We start from the raw sequence: 17345 nt of genomic DNA, 5'->3' as shown, positions 1-17345 counted from the left end.
TTTTTGTTCAAATACATTTTTATGATTTTTATTTTGTTAACGTTCTTTACTCCTGTGCCACTACCTTCACTGTTACAAGGTAAACAAGATTGTTGTAACTGTCCAGGATTGGCTCAAAAACAACAAGTTTACACTAATCTGCCTAGATCCGCTATTGTCACTGGACAGTCCTCACTGTCAGCACTCCATTGTGCAGCAGATGGCAGTACAATACATTTCTAGCTTAGGTGGGTCACTGCTAAAGCCAGTGATTGACATGTAGAAAATATCAAAAGTTTTGTTACATTAGAAACAGTTTTGAAATCTGTGTAATTTATGTTCTTGCCTCAGATTTTCAGTCAACTTTATATCATATAGACGGGATAAGTTGACCTGGTATGACACTGCTATGATGCGCCCTGCATTTAGTTCACTTCACTTCTGTCATCTTCCGCTTCTTGCAGAAATTAGTGATGATTGATGAACTTGAATCTGTATAAATCACTAAAATGACTTCTGGTTACTGCTTTGATTAATGTAAAGATGCTTCATAGTTTTACATGCTCTATTTGTGCTTCTAAAAGCAGTGGCTGATCCGAGCACTTTGTATGTGATCTCAAAAGCTTTTTAGAGGGCTAAGCATTACAGTTTCTAGAAAACATAACTATGGTCCAATGGAGTTGAGGGGACACTAATGACTGGTCATATGACTGCGTTGCGTAGTGACAAAGTGTTAAATGATGTCCAGCAGTATTCTAGTTCCTAATGCATGTTTGTTTATTTATTTATTTTTTTTTTACTCCTAAAATTCATACTCCCATTTGTCAAATCCTTTTATGGTAAATTAAATGGGGATATTTAAACATTAAACCATTTTCTATTAAAGGGTGGTGATGGAAAATTCCATAGCCAAAAATCCTTGTAACAAGTAGGGGTTAATGGTTTCAAGAGTATTGGAACATTACATTTTTATAATGAACAAGCTGACCAAACAAATTAGTGTGCAAGATATTTCAGCTATGTGCTCTCCCCAAACTTCTGTGTTTTATTAACCTGAAAGGGCACACTTTACTGCTGTATATGTGGAAAATTCAGCTTGCGAATCTTATTAAAAGACTGCCCCCTCTGTAGGAAATTATTAGCATTACTGTATTGTGGTAAACATGTCATAAGGCATAGATTATGCAAATTCCAATAAATAGGATCAATTGCTCATGCTTTTCAAGATCTCTTGCTTGCTGTTAAGTAATTAGAACCTATTGTTGGTGATGTCATTCTTGTTTGGCCATATAATGGATACACAGATGCAGTTTAGTAACCAGCTGTTCATCTGTGTCCATCACATGTCCAGGTACTGCAGAAGTGTGTAAGGAACTTCCTCTTTCACACTGCTGGTATGCCCCATCAAATACAGCCGTCTAATTTTTATTATTTTTGCAGTTTGACTGCCGTAATTTTGACGTCCAAAAACGGGTCACAATGGACCCCATTATAGTCAATGGGGTCTGTCAGGCACCGTTATTTTCTGAGAGAATAGTCAGAGAAAATTTACGTCCTGCGCCGGCTCCCGCGATATAACTTGTGGTCACGCAGTGACCCCGCGTCATATCGGGTCGGTCCCGACGGCCATCAACCCTCTTCCCATTGTAAAAAAAAAAAAAAAAAAAAAATAATTAATAAAAATAAACGTGGTATCACCGCGTGGGTAAATGTCCAAACTATAAAAATATATCGTTAATTAAACCGCATAGTCAATGGTGTACACATAAAAAAAAATTCCAAAGTCCAAAATAGCGTATTTTTGGTCACTTTTTATACAATTAAAAAATGAATAAAAAGTCATATCAAAACAGATCATGGTGCAAACAATGAGCCCTCATAGATGCCCATACACGGAAAAATTTTAGTTATAGGGGTCAAAATATTAAATTTTTAAACATATACATTTTCCTGCATGTAGTTAAAGGGGTTATCCAGGAAAACTTTTTAATTTTTTTTTATTCTGTATTTTATTCTTAACCAAGGCATATATGAAGGTGAAAGATAAAAAACAATCTGATTTGGTTACATCTATTTCCAAAAAATCCAGTTCCAATCAGCCTCATAACCCCTTTAGATATAACTTTGTTACGAATTTCAATATTGAGGCATCTAATATCAGAAAAATACTAACTAAAAACTGGCCCATTATTCAAAATGATAAAATTCTAAACCAAATAATTCCCCCAGTTCCTAATATCACCTACAGACGTTCCAAAAATCTTAGCAATTTATTAGCCCCCAGTAGATTTTCCGAACGTCTTACACCACAGAATTCCTGTTCCATTAAACCATATTGTTTCCCTTGTAAAAAAAAGTTGCTGCCTTTGTTGCGAATGGATCATCCAAACTGATACTTTTTCTTCCTTTTTCACACAACAAACATTTAAAATAAAGGATTCACTAAATTGTGACACCACTTTTGCTATCTATCTATTAACCTGTGGTTGCGATCGCCAATACGTTGGCCGCACCACACAAACGGTGCGCTCCAGGATGAACAAGCACAGATGGAACATAAAACATGTTTTTTTGTTGCATAGTTTGTCCCGACACTTCACTCTTCATCATCAAAAAAATACCGAAACTTTGAAATTAATTATTCTAGAAACTCCCCATTCATTTACCTAACAGAATACAAAGATTAAATAATCGTGAATCCTTCTGGATCCACAAACTACAGACTTTGCACCCTCAAGGTTTTAATGAATGTATCGATACAGTTAAATAATCTGATAAATTGGGGTTTAAAAACTTTCCATTTCTTCCAATAGATTAATCTCCAAAATATTATATTTTGATCTATTTTTTTCGTTGTTCCTTCTGTGCTGTTCACCCTGGAGCGCCCCACTGTGTATCTATTATTCTCTGTTTTATTATCCAAGTTTCTTTTTTTGTTCTTCCCTTCTCTTTTGCATACAGAAACTTCTGTATTTTTTATTTATTTATTTAATGTTTGTAAATTTGGATCTCTTTATGAATATTCACACCCTGCGTTTTCGCCGGGTGCTGTATTCAATACCGCACTAGTTATTCTAGTTCATTTTTTTTCACTTTCTTTAAGTAGTGTTCATACATCACCTTCTGGTCAGTTGCGATTGGGTTTATCGCACTGTTTATTATTTATTTTTTATTTAATAATGTAGCGATATACAAATCAATTTTTTATTTTTTTGAATCAACATACACAGCACCTTTTTATAGGTCCATATCTCTTTATATTATATATATTTTTTGAAATAATATCCAACTTGCGTTGTTGAATGCCGCACCGGTGACTAAGCGGTGTGATTGCTTGAGTCGCTTGTGGTGGTATATTCACACCACATGCGATAATTATATTATATTATATATATATATATATATATATATATATATATATATATATATATATATATGTGTGTGTTTATATGATTCCATTGTGCTTTTACATTATTGTTTCATTAGTATTTTTGTGACTTTTGTCTGCCTATTTATATTTATCTATATCTATTTATATATTTTTCATACATTGTCACATTTATATGTGGATATGTAATTTTATGTAACAACTTTCAAAAAGTACTCTAATGGTTAATTCCTGGAGGTATATATATCTGTTACCAGCCTTCTCTTGTCATGCCTGATGAAGCTGCGCATGCGCAGCGAAACGCGTTGCATCTAATAAATCCATTGATTTTACTTGGCTGCCTGATGGTTCCTCTCTGCGCCAGACAAACTCCTGATTCCCTGGTCATTCGGTTTTGATAATACGGTTAAAATGATACACTACTTATATAGGTTTGAATTTGTTGTACTTCTGGAAAAAATCTTAAGGGGTATTCCAGGGAAAAAAATGTTTTATATATCAACTGGCTCCAGAAAGTTCATTTTGGTAAAATTACGGTCACTGCAAAGTAGAATTGGCGCAAAAAAGAAGCCATAATATGAATTTTTAGGTGGAAAATTGAAAGGGTTATGATTTTTGAAAAAGGAGGAAAAAACGAAAATATCTAAAGACTTAAAAGACTTGAAGTAGAAGTCTTAAAATTAGTAGTAATACGTTGGTCAATTGTAATACAAATAGAAAATATTATTCTATACAGAAAACATTTTACCGTAGTCTCTCAAGTTACAATATTTGGTTTCAGGATGACCATTGTAAGCCTAAACCATTGATGACCAGAAAATGTTAATTGTTCTGCAGTGTGAACAGGTCCATTTAAGACCCATTCACACCAGTGCAAAGGTTCACACCACTGAATTCCAGAGCGCAGTTTCATAGTGTGAACATACTTAAAGAATGTCTACAGTAGAGCTATTTTCCCACATTTTATTTAAGCAATGGCTTTGACTAGCATGCGTCTTATTTATCAAGAAGGTGCCAAGGGAGGATTAATCTTGCACAGCTCTGCTGTGACGGGAAAAGCTCTATTAGGGTGCGTTCACATGTGCATATTTTTACTGCAGATCTGCAGCAGTAAATACGCTCATGTGAACGTACCCTTACGTACACTTTTTGTAGACGCTTGTGAGTGAGAGAAGCAGAAACTTTCCAGGGTCCTGAATTTGAATTACTTACGTGCTTCAGTCACTAGTGTGCCAGCTCAGGAGGCTGTCAAAGGCAGGGACCGTTTTTACATGCATTTTTAGATGCCGCAATCAAATTTGATTGGTGATGTCCGGTACTAGACACGGGTCCTGGTGGCAGATAGCTGTCGGAACCACCCAGTTATGACCCTCACTCATCTCCTGAGCACATCCTCATAGAAGGGAGTGGGACAAGGTATGCCATCGTCCCCAAAAGGTTACAGTTGAATTGCAAAAGGTAGAAGTGTTTCTCATGTCTACTGCTAGGTGGTGTAGCTTAGCGCCTACAAAAGTACCTTTGCACAAAAAATAGCGACTACGTGACCACTGCATGGTCTAAAAGAAAAAAGTATGGGTAGGCAAAGAGAGTGAAATTGTCTATATCAAAAGATGCATCAAAGGCGCAAAATATTCTGCTTGCGCCTGGACTGTGCCAAAACAAAGACAAAAAACAGCTCTAAAAGTAGTTATCTCCCATCGTGTCTGGGGGAAAAAAAAAACCTCTCTGGAAAACAAGTAAATGGTTCAAAAGCCCAAAAATGTCAACTCGTAATAATAAATAAAAATTGGGTAGATACAGGTAGATGAAAAGAGCTTCTTCAGGAGATTGCGCGCACACAATGACCAGATTTAGCAATCGTTCTTAGGTTGCTATCTAAGACATTTTTATCTATCACCACTTGTGTCAAGAAACAAAAGCTAAATTGGTGATTGGTTTCTAAGACAAAAATTGGACCTGTTAAATCTGTGCCAATGTACCCAAAAAGTAAAATGGAGCCACCATTACCTGGTCTTGGTGACCATAGGAACAGTTCAGCCTGGCCAGTGCATGCTCGTCAGTAATACAGAGTTTTACTAGTAAAATGCCATTTACATGTGCTACATAATAGGACTGCTTGTAACACGGAGTATGGTTTCAAAAGGTACAGGGTAGAGTATCTGACCATGGGGGTTCCAGCTGTTAGGTTCGACCTCAAAGGCCGAGACGTCTTCTGTCGGCGGATGCCCAATTAGTGCGTGGAAGGCTTGTAAAGGGGCTGCAGTCACCCTACGTTCCTTCCACACCACCTGCCACTCAAATCAAGACACAGACACATCAGCTGTGACCAAGTCGAGTGCAGTCTCTAAGACTGGCTCTTTACTTAAAATAAACTTTCTAGTACACGTATATGGGGCATGCGCAGTAAACTTTAAATTGTATCAGACAGCAAACAGTAAATCTGCGTAGTCAGCAAAAAATTAGATACAAGGATACATTTGCTTAAGCTGAGGTATAGTGAACCATTGTTTCGAGGACACATCTGTGGTAGAAAGAGATAAGATGTTCCTTCATTGTATCCCGTTAGCCTTGAATATAAGGTGCTAATTGTCTCTAGTCTATTCACAGGAGTTATGTAGAAAAAAACAAGAATTATAGAATGCAGTCACTTAACCCCTTAAGGACACATGACGTACTGGAACGTCATGTGTCCACTCCCGATCTATAACGCGGGGCCACGGCGTGGCCCCGCGTCATAGCGGTTCGGGCCCGGCCTCTAACAACGGCCGGGACCCGTGGCTAATAGCGCGCGGCATTGATCGCAGTGCCGCGCGCTATTAACCCTTTAGACGCGGCGTTCAAAGTTGAACGCCGCGTCTAAAGTGAAACCGAAAGCATGCCGGCTAGCTCAGTGGGCTGTTCGGGATAGCCGCGGTGAAATCGCGGCATCCCGAACAGCTGACAGGACAGCGGGAGGGCCCCTACCTGCCTCCTCGCTGTCCGATCGCCGAATGACTGCTCAGTGCCTGAGATCCAGGCATGAGCAGTCATGCGGCAGAATCATCGATCACTGGTTTCTTATGAGAAACCAGTGATCAATGTAAAAGATCAGTGTGTGCAGTGTTATAGGTCCCTATGGGACCTATAACATTGCAAAAAAAAAGTGCAAAAAAAAAGTGAATAAACATCATTTAACCCCTTCCCTATTAAAAGTTTGAATCACCCCCCTTTTCCCATAAAAGAAAAAACAGTGTAAATAAAAATAAAAATAAACATAAATGGTATCGCCGCGTGCGGAAATGTCCGAATTATAAAAATATATCATTAATTAAACCGCACGGTCAATGGCGTGCGCGCAAAAAAATTCCAAAGTCCAAAATAGTGCATTTTTGGTCACTTTTTATATCATGAAAAAATGAATAAAAAGCGATCAATAAGTCCTATCAATGCAAAAATGGTACCGTTAAAAACTTCAGATCACGGCGCAAAAAATGAGCCCTCATACCGCCCCATACACGGAAAAATAAAAAAGTTATAGGGGTCAGAAGATGAGAATTTTAAACGTATACATTTTTCTGCATAAAGTTATGATTTTTTCCAGAAGTGCGACAAATTCAAACCTGTATAAGTAGGGTATCATTTTAATCATATGGACCTACAGAATAAAGGTAAGGTGTCATTTTTACCAAAAAATGTACTACGTAGAAACGGAAGCCCCCAAAAGTTACAAAATGGCGTTTTTTTTTTCAATTTTGTCTCACAATGATTTTTTTTCCCGTTTCACCGTAGATTTTTGGGCACAATGACTGACGTCATTACAAAGTAGAATTGGTGGTGCAAAAAATAAGCCATCATATGGATTTTTAGGTGCAAAATTGAAAGAGTTATGATTTTTTAAAGGCAAGGAGCAAAAAACGAAAATGCAAAAACGGAAAAACCCCCGGTCCTTAAGGGGTTAAACTTAAAAAAAAATTGATTCTCTAAAAGACAAAATGGAGTCTCTTCTACCCAATTCTATCACAGCCATGAGTTGCTTATGTGTCGTTAAATCATGGCATCTAAAGGGTTCATGATGGCGGCAATCCTTCTGCTGTCTGTCATGAACCATTTACATGCCATGAAAAGGAAGGATTGTCCGGCACCAGGTATGCTCTAAAAGATCACTTTTTATTCATGCCATAGCAAGGAAACAGACATCACAGGACTTTACATGCCATGATCCATGCCAATCTTTATCTTATCACTCAATTTACATATACGAGACAAGTACAGTGATCTCTCACGGTTCAGTGGCCTCAGTTTACAATATTTTCAACATGCAATGGACTTTCGTGGACCAATGTAACTTGAAACCATCCTACCGTACAATGCCAGAAATCGTGCGGATCCAAGGCCTATGTGTAGCGCATGCACTGATTTGCTGTCTAGTAGCACATTCTCACGATAGTTATAGGGCAGTACTGCACTGCTTTTTACTTGTGCCAGAACTTTTTGTCCCAAGGTGAGGGTGGCCCCATTTTGTATCCATGGTACACTGTGTACTTTACATGACCTAGAAGAAACTTCTGTTCTCTGTGTGCAAAGTGATTTATAACTTCTGGCAGCAATTTCTGACTGTAAGATCTGCCTTACCTCTATTAGTTAACGTATCATTTTTCAGGTGGTGTGTGGTATTGCAGCTTCGTTCCGTAAAAGTGAATGGAGCAAAGGTTAAATACCACACAAAACCTAAGGACAGTAGTTTCCAAAGTCTCCCAAAATAGGAAATCGCACCATACCTACTAGTTTTCTGTAGAGTTAAATCTCAAGATACAATGTTTGTCCTGGAACCAATTAATGTTTAATATAAATATCCTGAGAATTGCAGTTTAGTAACTGTATATTTCTCAATTTGTTCTTTTTTTCGGTTAGTTTATGGCCAGATGTATTACTGAATGACTGGTGTAATTGTTAATCTGTTTCACCCATTGTTTATTATGGATATACGAGCTTACGTGAAACATGCAGTGTTTGCATAGTCATTAGTGTTCAGCTTGGTTGGAACTGACTTGCTGGCATAAGATTTATTACGTATGTAAGATGGCAGAAATGCAGCCAATTCTTCTGCCGCATTGAAGAGTATTTTCTAAAGCCATCTGTTTTCAAGTTCTAAAAATAGATTTCTTAATTTTTTTACAGGCTACATACAAGTGGAATCTTCCTGGCCATCCTAAGTTCCAGAGGACTCCAAAAGCCAGTATCTACCTGAAGCCTTTTGAAGGTATGTATCCTTGTACAGTGTTTGAATTGCTTACCTTAGAAGAAGAAACACATATATATAAATCATCTTTTAGCTGTAACTTGAATTATCATGAAGTGCATGTGGTTTCAGGTACCAAGTATAAGATATTAAATGGCCACTAATACAGTTGGATTCTGCAAATAGTACAAAAAAACTGTAAATATCATTCACATGTATGTAAGTTAATCATTCTGGAGATCTGGATGTGTTTCTCAGTGTATCAATGATTGGACAAGACTTTGTTACTTTTTCGGGTATGTTCACACTGAGGAATTGGGGCGGAAATCAAGCAGAACTTTTCTGCCTCAAAATATTGTTACTTTTCCACAAGAACTCGTGGAATTCGAGCGGAATTCCACACGCGGAAATGAAAATTTCAAGCGGAGGAGGAGAAGAGTAGAAAATAAATATATATTTATCTCTTTTTTTTTTTTTTTTTTTTTTCATGCGCCAATTCCGCGTGGAAATGATTGTGACTGAAAAAATATATATATAACATTGATCTCTATGGGAGAACGACGCTGATTCCGCCTGAAAGAAAGAACATGTTCTTTCTTCAAGCGGAACAGACTTCCTCGTCAGAATTCTGCTTGAGGAAATTCCTCAGTGTGAACATACCCTTAAATTAGAAAAAACTACATTCTACTCTCTCAGGCTACAGTCAATAATCAACTGTGTAGCAAGTTGAAGAAAGTATTCTGGAGTTTTTAGAACATGGCATACAGTCTACAATGTAAAAAAAACAAATATATTGTTTTTAATTTGTATGCAATTTTCTAAAACTAAAGGCAAGCCCTTTAAAGTAGTAGTCTCCTCCAATCAAGTGATGGCATATGTACCATCCCCTTATTACCATAGGAATCTGACCTAGAACTCTCACTGTTTGAGAATGCAGGGGACGCAGTTCTTGTTTAGTGCTGCTTCCCTTTCAATTTTAGTACCTTATTATTGGAACAGCCAATCATGCCTGAGTTGCATTTAGAGATAAGCTTTACAACAAGCCATACACACACACACACACACACACACACACACACACACACACACACACACACACACACACACACACACACACACACACACACACACACATATATATATATATATATATATATATATATATATATATATATATATATACTACAAACTCCTGGGCCGAAGCCAGGAGTCACGAACTCCCCTCTAAGGAAAAGCCCCCTTAAAATTTAACATGATCCTCTTGAGCCACATGATCCTCTAGACAACACTGTAGCCACAGCGAAACATGTTGAGGGTGGCCGAACAGTTCATGTTTTAATTGCACACCACAACAGTGCTCTCTTTTGGTGTACTGCAGCACCATTCATTTCTCTATTACACAGAGTGTATGTCTGGAGTTACACTTGAGTCTTGTTATTTCTGCACTGTTGTGGATACTGTCTTTATCTCACAACTAGGGATTATATTTTAATAATATTAATAAAAGTTAAATTTTAAGGGGGCTTTTCCTTAGAGGGGAGTTAGTGACTCCGGGCTTTGGCCCAGGAGTTTGTAGTATATTATTGGAGGACCCCTCACCCTCCTTTTGGGCTTTTTCAATTGGTACACACACACACACACACACACACACACACACATATTATTATTATTATTATTATTATTATTATTATTATTATTATTATTATTATTATTATTATTTATTATTATTATTATTTTTTTTTTTCTCCTTTCACTATACAATTGGTGGCACACAAACAAGCCCTAATTTAGCTGGAAAATGAAGTGTTATGGCTTTTAGAAGGCAGAGGCTAGGAGGAAAAAACTGAACCGTTAAGGGTAGTCACTTACTCCCAATGCTCTATGGTGCATTGCAGCCGTGTTGGAGGGAGCAACATAACAACGCTGGAGAGTGTGCTGACTTTACCATGCCAGGCACATGAAATGCGGAGGAAGGATAAAACTCCCCATTTAATATCCAATCCCTTCCTTTTTTATCTTCAGTCAATGAACATGAAATGGGGGGGGATTGAAAAGAAAATATGGGGGGGGGGGTGGCGGGGGAGGGTTGGCTATATAAATGTCATATAGCGATTTCCCTAATTTCATATTATGGTCACCCCATGGGCTTTTAAGCCTAATTTACTTATTACCAAAAAGGACTGCACTGGAAAGGACTATGGAGACCTGCTGACAGTTTACTTAAAGGTTTAGTACCCTTTCAGATGCCTGCAGAAAAGCATCTTTTTATAATTTACTTAACAAGGGTACTTTGCTTGGTAAATCCACACACTGATACATGTCACTGGCCAAATAGCCATGACTAAATCTTGCCTTGTGGTGTGCCTCTTGTAATCCTACTTTTATCTCTGTTTAGAAACCTAGTTTGGCTTGTTAATAATATATATACAGGATGGTCTATTACCTTAGCCAGTCACATAACATGGGGATGCTTTGCTCTTCTTTTCCACTCATGTATATTCATCTGTAATCTAGCAGGAGAATTTCCAGCCTTTAGATCTGATCTCTGTAAAATTATACATAATCAAGTTGGATGTTTGTACCGTCAATTATTTCATCCTGGAATAACCTTTTGAAGGAAATAGTGGGAGACTTCAAACTGCTGCAGGGACCCCCTACAGTGAATGCACCACCTGGAACGCCACAATAAATCATTCTTTTTCAACTGTTGTTGTCGCTGACCTTTTTTGCTTTTAATGTAAAACGGAATACGTAATGGCTTATTAAGCTCTTATCACAGTTACTCTTGTATTGGGTTTGTGTTTAAAGCCATTACTACTTGTGCTTCTTTTCCACATGCTTTTATTGAGCATTTTTTGAGAAGTATATTTTAACTTTTGTTTTCTCTGCTAATTTGTATTTTCTGTCTACCAATTTCTGCAGTATTGAACTACCCACATGCTTTTCCTTCTATTAGGGTATGTTCACACTACGGATAATGAATGGAATTTCCGCTCGCGGAGATTCCATTCTGGCGGCCGCCGGGCAAAACTTCGGCGGTAGGACCACACGGCACCGCGCCGTCAACAATGGCAACTATGCAGTGTTCGTGGACTAAAGCACAAAGAATGAACATGTTCTTTGCGCTGAACAATTTAAACGGCGGAATTGTCAGCGGCTGAAGTTCCGCAGTGTGAATGGGTCTCGCGGAAGACCCATTGACACTGATGTTAATGTTCACAGCACGTAATTCTGTTCGCAGCATTCCGCTTACGGAATTCCACGGGAATTACTTAGTGTGAACATACCCTTAAGTGGAATTCTATCACAGCATTCACAAATTGCAGTTTCTTCTTATTTCAATTCAGTCTATACAATGCAACATAGTTTGCAGGAATCTATGACCTGCAAAATGCAATTGTTCTAGGGAATAGGCCAGCCACGTAGGAATAGCTGATGAGTGCCAGCGGCTCCTCCTGTAGTCTGCTGGAAACTGATTGCTGCTGCACACCATCGCAGCAGCAGTCAGATGGAGGCAGTGAAGATCGCTGGTAAGTTACCACAACTAAAAGTTGCAAAACTACAACTTTCAGCATGCACTGACTGTCTGGGCATGCTGGGAGTTGTAGTTTTGCAACATCTGAAGTGGCACAGTTTGGCGACCACTATACCGTGGTCTCCAAACTGTAGCCCTCCAGATGTTGCAAAACTACAATTCCCAGCATGCCCAGACAGTCAGGGATGATGGGCGGTGTAGTTCTGCAATATCTAGCCCTTCAGATGTTGCAGAACTACAACTCCCAGCATGCCTAGACAGTTTGGGCATGCTTGGAGTTATAGTTTTGCAACATCTGGAGGGCTATAGTTTGGAGACCACTACTTAGTGGTCTCCAAACTGTTCTTCCCCAGTTGTAGCATATCTACAACTCCTAGCATGCCTTTCCGCTTTCTGTGCATGCTGAGAGTTGGTTTTGCAACAGCTGTAGGCACACTGGTTGGGAATCACTGAGCTAGAGTCTGCTTCCTAACTCAGTGGTTCCCGACCAGTGTGCCTACAGCTTTTGCAAAACTACAACTACCAGCATGTATGGTCTGTCAGTGCATTCTGGGAGTTGTAGTTTTGCAACAGCTGAAGGTTTGTTCGTCCACCCCCCCCCATGATGTAAATGTACAGGGTACATTCACATTGGTAGGTTTACAGTGGGTTTCCATATAAAAGTTTGAGCTGCAGCAAATTTTCCGCTGCAGCTCAAACTCCCAGCGGAAAACTCACTGTGAAACCCTGCCTGTGTGAATGTACCCTAAAAACACTACATGAACACAAAATAAAGAGTAGAATGCTACAAACACACCCTTACACATCTACCCCCCCCCCCAATTAAAAAAGAAAGTTGTCTCATACGGCAGGGTTTCCTAAATGGAGCCTACAGCTGTTGCAAATCAACTCCCAGTATTGCCGGACAGCCATTGACAGCAACAACGGGAGGCACCCTGTTTGGGAAACACTGCCATAGGGTTTTGGTGGAGACGAGCTCCATCCTTGTATCGGATTCTACCCCTATGCAAATTCCTAATTTAGGCCTCAAATGCGCATGACACTCTCTCCCACTTCGGAGCTAAATTGGTGATTTGCACAGAGATGGCTGATAGTTACAGCAGTTCTGACATGAACGCAAAAAAACACCCACATGTGACCCCATTTTGGAAACTACACCCTCAAGGAACATAACAAGGGGTACAGTGAGCCTTAACACCCCACAGATCTGACGAATTTTCATTTAAAATCGGACGTGAAAAATGTGGTGTTTTTTTTTTTTTTTTTCTGAAATGCTGTTACCCCAAATTTTTCATTTTCACAAGGGATAATAGGGGGGTCCACTGTTCTGGCACCACGGGGGCTTTGTAAACGTACATGGCCCCCCGACTTCCATTCCAACCAAATTCTCTCTCCAAAAGCCCAATTTATTTTATTTTTACGTCACACTTTATCGAAAGTTCAGCAATAGCCTGTTGGGTGTTAAGGCTCACTTTACCCCTTGTTACGTTCCTTGAGGGGTGTAATTTCCAAAATAGTATGCCATGTGTTTTTTTTTTTTTTGTTTTTTTTCTGTTCTGTCATCATGGGGGCTTCCTAAATGTGACATGCCCCCCAAAAACCATTTCAGCAAGATTCGCTCTCCAAAATGCTATTGTCGCTCCTTCTCTTCTGAGCCCTCTAGTGCACCCACAGAGCACTTTACATCTACATATGAGAAATTTACTTACTCGAGAGAAAATGAATTACAAGTTTTGGGGTACCTTTTTACCTTGTTACTCCTTGTGAAAATTTAAAGAAAAAATGGGGCTACAATAACATGTTGGTGTAAAAAATTTAGATTTTTCTCTTGCATTTTGCTGCTATTCCTGTGAAACGCCTAAAGGGTTAACAAACTTTTTGAATGTCCTTTTGAATACTTTGAGGAGTGCAGTTTTCAAAATGGGGTCCATTATAGGGGACTTCCAACATAAAGACCCTCAAATTCACTTCAAAACTTAACTGGTCCCTGAAAAATTCTGATTTAGAAATTTGTGTGAAAAATTTGAAAATTGCTTCTATACTTTGAAGCCCTCAGATGTCTACAAAAAGTAAAAACATGTTAACTTTATGATGCCAACATAAAGTTAACATATTGTATATGTGAATCAATGTCATTTATTTGACACGTCACTTTTCCTCACAAGCAGAGAGCTTCAAAGTTAGAAAAATGATACATTTTCAAATTTTTCCTGAGGTTTTGGAATTTTTCTCCAAGAAATGATTCAAGTATCAGCGAAAATTTACCACTAACATAAAGTAGAATGTCACGAAAAAACAATCTCTGAATCAAATTTATAAGTAAAAGCTTCCCAGAGTTATTAATGCATAAAGTGATAGAGGTCAGATTTGGAAAAAAATGCTACTGTCCTTAGGGTCATAATGAGCTTTGTCCCCCCAAGGGGTTAAAGGGATGCCTCTCCCTGCCGCTTTTGAGGTAGCTGAACCTGTCTTCGTGTGTTTCTCTTAGCAGATAGGATCAATCCTCTAATTGTTACTTTTCTAACTGAAACCCTTGCGGTACTAGCAGTTCTAAATGTAAAGATCAATTCTCAGGATCTTCTACCAGATCTTCTAGAAGTAGGAGAGAGCCACTATTTGGCAAAATGAATTGGTGTGAGTTCCATGGATCTTTCAGCAAATGTTTTAGTGAATAAACGGGCTAATTTAATCCCCATCTTATCACCTTAAAGATGCAGGGCGTACATGTTTGTCCTGCACCTGCTACTGGTCTGTGAAGCACACTTAGTTGAGTGCGTGTCATAGTGGGATGATCCTGGTTGCTATCAGCTGGGACAGATCAGGGTGCTGCTCTGCATTAACTATTTAAATGCAGAACACATGCAGTGTGCTGCTTTACGATCAGCTCAGAGGATGGGTTGAGGGTCCCTACCTGCCTCCGTTCTGTCCAATAGGACAGAGGTGTCAGCAGAGAGCACTGCGGTCAGACAGGAAGAAAATAACTTCCTTTGGTGCAAATAGCAACTGATAAGTATTGGAAGGATTAAGATTTTTTAAATAGAAGTAATTTACAAATCTCTAACTTTCTGGCAACAGTTGATTAAAAAAAAAAATAATAATAATAATAATCCCAGTGGAGTACCCCTTTTTTAAAGGATTTAAACATTTTTTTTAATTTTTTTTCTTAATGCTTTTTATGTCCCCATAGGGGACTATTAATATAAATAATTTGGTTGCTAATACTGTTCAGTGGTATGCATAGAGCATAGCACTGATCAGTTTTATCGGCTATCTTCTGCTCTGGTCTGCTCGATCTCAGACCAGAGCAGAATACCCCTGGAGACGAATGGAGGCAGGTGAGGGGCCCTCCGTCCGCCATTATGGACGATCGAATCCCCACGGGCGATCCAATCGTCCATTTTTACGCCCGCACTTCCGCAGCTGCTGTGATCTGTATTGATCACTGCATCTGAGGGGTTAATGGCAGACAATAGAACGATTGCTGATATCCGCCATTACCGGCGGGTCCCTGGCTGCTGATAGCAGCAGAGACCTACCACGCATGATGAGAGCATCATTCCGGTGCTTGCGTCATGTATAGGACATAAGTGTACGTCCTGCTGCATGAACTACCAGGGCGTAGATTTACGCCCTATGTCATCAATGGGTTAAACTAATATTCCCCACATGTCCACGCATGTATAGATCTCCCAACTACATTTGCATCCATCTTAGTCTGAGAGTGGGTCTCAACCCTTGCTGTATTGCCATTTTTTTTTAAATAAGGCTTGCCAGTGCTCTTAATGAAAGGCTGTTTTCTAACAGCTTTGATGTTGGTTGAACGGATAGTTTTAGTGTGAAACCTACCTGTCTTTTCTAAAATGGATATCATCATGCCTTTGTTAAATATGTCTAGGTAGGCAAGGAACATAAGGCCCTTAGATTTTAAATAGGTGATAATCCCTTTTAGTACTTTCTGATAAAGGTTGTGAGGTGCTATGTAGAGGCCAAATACCATCACATTTCTATGGTATAGGTGCCATCTCCACCTGAATTGAAGCAGTTTCCTGTGTTTTGGAGCTATATAGATAGAATGCAAGGCATTTTTTAAAATAAGTTTTTAAGAAAAACCTTTATTTTTCTAATAAAAACCTGACGTCCACCATGTTTTCCACTCAACCTTTTTTTCTTTCAGGAATTTGTCATGGTATTTAGAAGGGTTTACTTTCCAGTGGTGCCAGTGTTGGCTTTCTTCATTGTGGACATCCTGTGTAGGGTATAATGGTGCTTAGCAACTAAAGTTTTTTGCTCAAAAATATATATATAATGGGAGTGGTCTAGCTAAATCAATGTGCAGACTATAATAAATGACTGTATAAAAGTCACAATAAACACTAAGAAAGCAAGTAAAAATCCAAATCCTACATCAATTTAAAAAACCTCCTGTGAACAGGGAGGGAGTGCACGGCTAGAAAGGTGGCCACTCTCCCTAAATTGCACAGCAAAAAACAGAAAAATAGCCAGCACAACTACCTAATACATGGGGGCAAATACGAAGTATATAAAAAAGATTATATAGATAAATCGAAAATCTGCAGCACTCCAGGAACAATTCAAAAGTGATTTATTGTCCCATGCAAAAACTGTGATACAATGTTTCACCGGTGAGAGACCGGTGAAACGTATCACTGTTTTTGCATGGGACAATAAATCACTTTTGAATTGTTCCTGGAGTGCTGCAGATTTTCTGTGAATGCATTGTCTATAAGGGCTGTGACCGGGCCCTCTCTGCTGGCACCCACTTACATTTCTGGTGGCATAGCTACATCTAAATTTAGGTCCACATACTTAGTGTGGCTCAACATATGAATGTCTTTTTTTTCAGATATGTCATGCAAGAAGATCCCATGTGACAGGAGGTTTGGATACAGATGGAGACATTTGTATTCGCTGATGTAGTTTAGTGGCTGCAGTATTTTTGTAACACGGACTGTCCAGCTATCTTGTGTGGCCTCTCCTACCGCCTAAAATTGTTAACCAAAGTGATAATTTACAGACATGTTCTAGCTTGTAGCTGTCACTCATTACTTTTTTCCTTTTCTTCCCATAGTCCTTTTTCTGTGCTTGTATTAGCAAGGAATGCTTTCAGCTGCATCGAATTAAATCAGTAACTATTTCCTAAAATAGAAAACAATTATGCCGAACCCCCAATGTTCTCTTCAATTCTTTTCCCACTCTATTCCATT

The 17345-nt window shown here is 38.8% G+C and overlaps 1 protein-coding gene across 1 annotated transcript in view; it reads left to right on the top strand.

The window, feature by feature from the left end:
- The window catches only part of ADARB1 (adenosine deaminase RNA specific B1), a 130505-nt gene that overhangs the window by 28389 nt on the left and 84771 nt on the right, over positions 1–17345 (top strand). The window contains exon 2 of the mRNA XM_056537200.1: positions 8525–8606. The gene's annotated coding sequence lies outside the window, so the exon portion shown is untranslated. The remainder of the gene's footprint in view (positions 1–8524; positions 8607–17345) is intronic.

This window comes from Hyla sarda, chromosome 8 (assembly GCF_029499605.1).
Source record: "Hyla sarda isolate aHylSar1 chromosome 8, aHylSar1.hap1, whole genome shotgun sequence".
Taxonomy (NCBI): Eukaryota; Metazoa; Chordata; class Amphibia; order Anura; family Hylidae; genus Hyla; species Hyla sarda.
The sequence above is the reverse complement of the archived record's forward strand: the minus strand, read 5'-3'. Positions and strand labels throughout refer to the sequence as shown.